This window comes from Zingiber officinale, chromosome 2A (genome assembly GCF_018446385.1).
Source record: "Zingiber officinale cultivar Zhangliang chromosome 2A, Zo_v1.1, whole genome shotgun sequence".
In the NCBI taxonomy this organism is placed as follows: domain Eukaryota; kingdom Viridiplantae; phylum Streptophyta; class Magnoliopsida; order Zingiberales; family Zingiberaceae; genus Zingiber; species Zingiber officinale.
This window is the reverse complement of record NC_055988.1, coordinates 78,772,458-78,779,262: the sequence shown is the minus strand read 5'-3', so window position 1 is coordinate 78,779,262 and position 6,805 is coordinate 78,772,458. Positions and strand designations below refer to the sequence as shown.

Below are 6,805 nucleotides of genomic sequence, written 5' to 3'. Positions count from 1 at the left end.
TTGTCTTTTGTGAGATGTTTTGAGACACCGGTCGTGATGGGAGTATCACAGTGGTTCCAGAGATAGAGGTTATTCTGGTTGAGGTGAGCAGTCTATCTGAGAAGCTCATGACTTCCTCTGTTTGGCTCGATATTTCCGGAGATACGTTGAGGGTTTCTCTCGGATAGCTATGTCGACACGCTGACACGGAAAGGCGTGAGTTCACTGGTGAGGATGATAAGACCGACCACAGGGCTGAGCGGAGACTAGTGTCGGCTCGATTTTAAATTTTTACCTTACAGATAGCGGATATGTCCTCTGCAGCGCGATCTATTCGGGGTTTGGTATTACGATGCTGAAGCGATATGGTAGTCTCTATGCTTTTCGTGGTTGAAGGGCGTGAGAAGATCTACCCACATGATCTGCAGGCGAGTCGCCGTTATTTTTGCCTTGAAGATTTGGCGGCATTATCTGAGCATTACATTTGAGATTCTCATGGACCATAGAGTCTCATATCTGTTTTACTTAGAAGGAACCTTATCTCCGATAGAAGAGATGGATGGAATTCCTAAAGTTTTGATTGTACCATTAGCTATCACCGGGGAGAGCTAATGTAGTTCTTAAATGCATAGCGAAGTCGAAGGACTTTAGCTTACCATAGAGTTGTGGTCGAGACTTGATCTGAGATTTCTACGAGTTGGGCCTTGAGGGGTAGGAGACAGAGCAGGTTACTCTGGTTACCATGGTTGCTCGATCGTCGATCGGGACGGGATCAAGAGCCCTGAGCTCTTGATCGATGTTGCGGTTGTTCTGACGGATAGCTTCCGGGCGATCAGAGTTCACACGAGACGAGGAGGGTGTTATACACTTCCAAGGCAGATTATGCGTACTTCAGTCTCATCCGGTCTTATAGGAGTTACCTCCAGAGGCTCATCGCTCATGATTTGCTGTTCACCTAGGTGGTACCCGTATGTACCAAGATTTGAGGTGTTTCTATTGGTGGAATGACATGAAGGAAGACATCGCGGATTTTGTAGCTAGATGTCTTGTTTGTTAGCAGACGAAGAATGAACAGAGACTGTCGGATTACTTCAGCGGATTCCTATTTCCGAGTGGAAATGGGAACACATTACCATGGACTTTGTGGTGAGTCTGCCTAGGACACGACGAGGCTATGATGCGATTTGGGTAATTGTTGATTTATTTAACCCAAATCCGCGCACTCGTTAGCGATCTGGAAGACGAATTTCCTGGATCGATTGGTAGATCTATTTTGCCGGGGGATCATCAGATCACGTGATGTTCCAGTGACTATTATTTCGGATAGAGGCCCCGGTTCGCGTCTCGTTTGTGACAGAGTCTGTAGCAGGCCTTGGGCACACAGCTCTGTTTCAGTACAACTTTCCATCCGCAGACAGATGGACAGTTAGAGCGGGCCATTCAGACTCTAGAGGACTTGCTGAGGTTTTGTGTATTGGATTTTGAAGGCAGTTGGGAGGACCATCTGCCATTGATAAAGTTCGCCTATAATAACAGCTTTCATTCGGCTTTCCAGATGGCACCGTTTGAAGCGTTGTATGGTAGGCCTTGTCGGACACCCACCCTCTGGGATGAGATTGGGGAGGCCCAGTTATTGGGACCTCGTAGAGCTCAGCTGGATACAGAGTTGGTTCGTACTATCAGACGGAAGATGTCAGAGGCGCAGGACCGCCAGAAGAGTTATGCAGACCGGAGAAGGAGACTCTTAGAGTTCTCTGCAGGCGATCATGTATTTCTGCGAGTTTCACCCACGAAAGGGGTGAAGAGATTTGACCTCAGAGGTAAGCTAGCTCCGCGATACTTTGGACCTTTCCTGATCTTGGAGAGGGTTGGAGCGGTAGCTTATCGTTCGGCGCTACCACCAGCTTTGGCAGGTGTTACGACGTATTTCATGTGTCTATGCTGAGGAGGTATATATTCGACTAGACATTTGTGTTGACCGATATCTTAGTTCTGTATAGCCTGACATCACCTATGAGGAGATTCCGATACGGATTCTGGACCGGAAAGAGCGTTAGTTGTGGAACAAGACTATCCGGCTGGTTAAAGTCGGATGGCAGCATCATTCGGATGAGGAGGCTACTTGGGAGCTCGAGGATACTATACGAGCTCGATACCCCCATCTTTTCACTTGAGATTTAATTTACCGTTCAACATTTATACTTTTTGCCTGTTATTAGTAATTGCTGATGGCAGATAATGAAATTTGGGGACTAAATTTTTATTAGTGGGGGAGAATGTAAAATATCGAAAAAATGACGAATAATGATAAGGGAGTTTTCCGGAATTTTTAGAAATTTTTCCGGAATTTTTCGGAGATCGTATGGATGAGTTTACGGGGATAAAAACGGGGTCTAGAAAAGGCTGTTTAGGCTACCCCATTTAAGTGAGGAAATGTTGATTTTCCTTTTTATTTTCCTTTTATTTTTCTTTATTTCTTTTTCCCCATTTCCCCTACCGTGCGGTTCCCTACTTCTCCCTCACCGATCTCTCTTCCTTCTTCTCGATCCTCCTCCTGTTCTCTCCCGATCCAGCCGAGGATCTCCCTTCCCCTTCCCATTTTTCCTCCCGAGCCGATTTCCCTCCTCATACCTAGCACCGGCCTCTTCATCTGCTCTTTCCCGAGCCGCATCTAGGCGCCGTCGCCACCTGAGGCGAACGGAGCAGCGCCTATCCACTGCCGGCGCACCTGTGCCCTAGCACCCACTGTGATTTCTTCAGCCTGAGCGCCACTAGGGAGTCACCTTCCAGAACAACGCCGGTGTGGCGCTGTCTTCCCCGTGCCCTGTCTTCCTCGTGCCCTAGCACCGGTGTAGATCCAGCAACTCTTCTTGAGCATGCCTTAATGTGGAATCCTTAACCCTAGTCTCACCTCTCGTGCCCTAGTTCATTAGTGTCGGAAGCCGAGGACCCTTGCAAGAGGTCGGTGATCTTCATTTTGTGCTCGCAAAGCTATAGAGTTTTGTTCTCTCTTCCATCTCTAGATCAGTAGAAGCACCACCGTGTGAGATTACTGACGCCTTCTCTTTGCCCTAACAGCTGAGGCCTCTTTCCGATCCAAGTCGCCATCTTTTGTCTGGCGACGACAGTAGGCCATGATTTCTGTCGGCGGTTAGATCGGAGACATTGCCAGCAACGATTGGCTGCTGATCCTTAGAGAGGAAGGGACCGTCGGCACAGAATTTGGTATATATGGTTCATATCAGATTTTATGCTTGTTTGGTTAGTATAACTTCGGTTAATACTAATTTCGGGTGATTCACAGTTCCGGCGATTCAGCTTCAGCGGTGAACTCCTTGGGTCATATTCCACCAGCTGTAACAAGGTTGTGATTTGAGGTAAGTTTGGGTTGTTGATTTTTGATCTTTGGTTCTTGATCCGGACAGTGTAAATTTGTTCCTAGTTATGAGTTGTTTCGTTCTGTGATATGGAATTTGTGGTTATTTTTCCAGCAGCCACCCGTTTTCCGGCAGCCACCTTTTAGCAATGAATAGCCCTATTGGGCAGCAACTCTTTGATTCCAGCAACGAGAACGAATGAGAATTGAGGTAAGAAGTATGGTATCAAATTTGGTAGGGATGCGAGTTTAATTTATAGTTGGAGGTTGTGATTATTTGTCTACCAGCCTTTGTAGCTTGGCCAGCATTGTTCACTGGCGATCCACAGCACCGGTCATTCTATTTTGGGCAGGGAAACTCTTTGACCGTGAGCCATCGGCGACCATCCTGGATTTGGGTGAGTTCTTATGATTTGGTTTAGGTTAGGTGGATGTGATGGATTATGCTTATTGCAAGTTCTAATTCGTATGGATTAGTTTAAGTTGATTGAGGAGTTAGATAATCCAATTAAGGTTTATAATTGGATCGATTTGGAGTTATGTTAGCTTCTCGAGGATTTGATTTAGCTAATTTATTTATAGGTAATTAGCTAAATCTGGCTATCATATATTACAGGACTCTGGTTCGAGACGAGCACTTTGACGTGGAGATTGTTTTCCTCGGTCTACATTAGAGGCGAGTACCTTGACTTTTCTTTTTGATATGTCTTGTTGATATGTCTAGTAGGTCATAGCTTTTAGTAATAATTATGTTTGTCATTGTTTCGGTATGTCACTTTTGGATACCTGTAACATGCTTGTTTGCTCACCTGATATGCATTTTATGCTAGTACCCACATGATTATATATATATATATATATATATATATATAGTAATACCATGCTTGTTATGTTCGGGACCTAGGTTTTGATATCCTATCGACCTATGTACTTTAGATTTTCGTATTTGACCGTCGATATTATGATACTCATTTTATGTATATGGATATGGTTATCTTGATCGGTTTATTTATGCTTAGTGTCATGCGTCATGATTGCATCTTTGCGTGATTATCGGCTCACTATGGTTGAGCACATCGCCGATTCATGTACTGCGCACACACCACCACTCGTGGGTTAGTGGTATATCGACAGTGTGTGCAGTTTTGCTCTGTTAGTGCTCCGCTGGTGGTGGCCGTGACAGTTCCCTGTTTGGCTCGGCTGGCATTTAGTGTAGCAGTGTAGCCGGCAGACGGTGGACTCTGTTTGGCTCCGTTGGTTATGTGACTCGGTGGTAGTCGGCGAGAGATACCTCCCGTCGTCGTGTCTAGGAGATGAGGCGTTGAGCTCCCCGTTTATGATTTGGGGTCAGAGTACTCGACAGCATTCCGTCCACTCAGTCACTCATCGGGTATGGTGATGGTAGAGTGCACGGTTGTCACCCACTCGGTCTCACCGTTGTGTGTGAGATGGTGAGTCGGGGTGACGCATCGTTGGCATCATCACATTTATCATTTTGCTTGTGTTTCTTTGCCTTATATCTTTGCGTTTGGATGGATCGTATGTTTGGTGCATGAGTTTATGACACTCGTGACAACTGATTACTCGATAGGTGGCCTGGTGAGTCTGATTACTCTTCATCCTTTTCTATTATGCATCACCTTCTTTTGTTCAGGAGACTGTACTCCATAGTTATTACTATTTGTTATAGTTTACTATACATGCCAACTAGGTATCTGCTGAGTTGTTGAACTCACCCCCGTGGACACTATCTTTTTCAGGTACTAGGTTATTTATGGAGACGCTTGGAGTATCATGGTTGCCAGTCCCTACGTCACATCAGAAGACCTGTTTCTGCTTTTGTTTATTGTTATTTTTGGTATATGTATTTGTGTACTTAGCTTTGTGTTCCAGTTTTGTGTTCGGAGTGTTGTTTTGGTTGTGTGGTGTAAGCCTAGCCGGCTAGCAGTGTTTTATTTGATTTTGTATGGTTTTTATGTTTTGTTTTGGATTTTTGTTTCAGCCGTGTAGGCTGATGATATATATATAACTGCGTGGTTGTGTGTATATTCCAGCCGCCTGTGGCTGATGTATATTATGCCTGTAGAAATGCTTCAGATTGTCACCCGTACAGGGGAGGTGCTGCCGAAATTTCTTCGGACAGGGACTCCTCTGGGGCGTGACATATACAAACTTACAAAACTTTTAATTTAAGAAAAGTTAATCATGTCTTTAGATTATGAACTTTATGGCAATGTTTCATGTAACAAAATGTGATGACTTGTATCATATTGCTATATTTGTTGGCCTTGCTCCATCGATTGTGCGACTTTTAAAACCTATCATAAAATCTTATGACTTAGCATTTTGATAGTAGAGATACTTCAGTTTTGCAGTTGCTAAGCTTGTGTTGATGAATCATCCTCTTTAAGATAGCACATAACAACCTTCCTCGACCTTGCTCTATCAATAACAAAAAAAAAAATTTTCTAAGAATTTAGTGACATCATCCTACAATTTAGTAGGATCTAAAAATTTGTGTCAATGTATCAGCTATCGTACGATTGTAAGATCCAACAATTTAGCGACATCATCCATAATTACAAAAAGTAAAATTCTAGCTATATAGAAAACATTGCACAATTTCCTGCAACTAAGTTAAAAAAACAAAATTCTCTACACATCTTCCTTTTCAGAGCTTGATCTTCTTAACCCATTGCACAATGTCCACTTCATCTCCTAATTCACCAACAAACTTTCTTCCGGTAACCAGTTCCAGAAGAACAACTTTAAAACTGTAAATATTAGTCTTCTTGTCCACCTTAAGGGTGTAGGCATACTCTGTGCAGCAAAATAAGCCAAACAAATTAAAGAATTACAGATGCAGAGAGCAAACATATTTGCTTATTCTAAAACAGTACTCCGATAAACATAAAAACAATCAAAAGGCATAATGAAAAAAAATTTAATCAGAAATGTCATTTCAACATTATGACATATTTGGTTTTAGAAACATGAAACATTATAATGTTTTCTAAGAATAATCTATATGATTGATAAGAGCATAAACAAGATATGGAAAATGGTTAACAGAGCAATTGTTTCACCAGTGTAGTAACCTTTGCATCAAGAATAAAATTGTCATTATGTTGGTACAGTTAACACTAATGATCTAACTCAAGTTTTAATGAATGACAAATGGACTAAAATTAGATGTATTATAATCTAACCTTTCTACCAAAGTGTACAGGACTTGATTGGTCTGACACTACGCTAAAATTCAGTTAGGTCTAGAGGACCTGATAGTTGGTGTAGAAATCCAGATAGGTTAAGAAGTGACCTGATATATGGTGGGAAGTCCATCTAGGTTTGTGGGACTTGACAGCTAGACGAAATCTAATTAGATCCGTGGACCTAACAACTGGTGGGAAGACCTGGTGGACCAAGGTAGAGTCAAGCGATTCTATATGA

The 6,805-nt window shown here is 43.0% G+C and overlaps 1 long non-coding RNA gene across 3 annotated transcripts; it reads left to right on the top strand.

The window, feature by feature from the left end:
- Window positions 1-2,355: 2,355 nt before the first annotated feature.
- LOC122041294 lies at window positions 2,356-4,034 on the top strand. 3 transcript variants are annotated; one of them, XR_006128949.1, is made up of 5 exons: window positions 2,356-3,204; window positions 3,284-3,356; window positions 3,471-3,566; window positions 3,644-3,753; window positions 3,972-4,034. It is a non-coding gene; the product is annotated as an uncharacterized LOC122041294 (long non-coding RNA). The 3 variants fall into 3 exon arrangements; XR_006128947.1 differs by having other exon boundaries at window positions 2,356-3,356; XR_006128948.1 differs by having other exon boundaries at window positions 2,356-2,940; window positions 3,058-3,753.
- The last annotated feature ends 2,771 nt before the right edge of the window (window positions 4,035-6,805 follow it).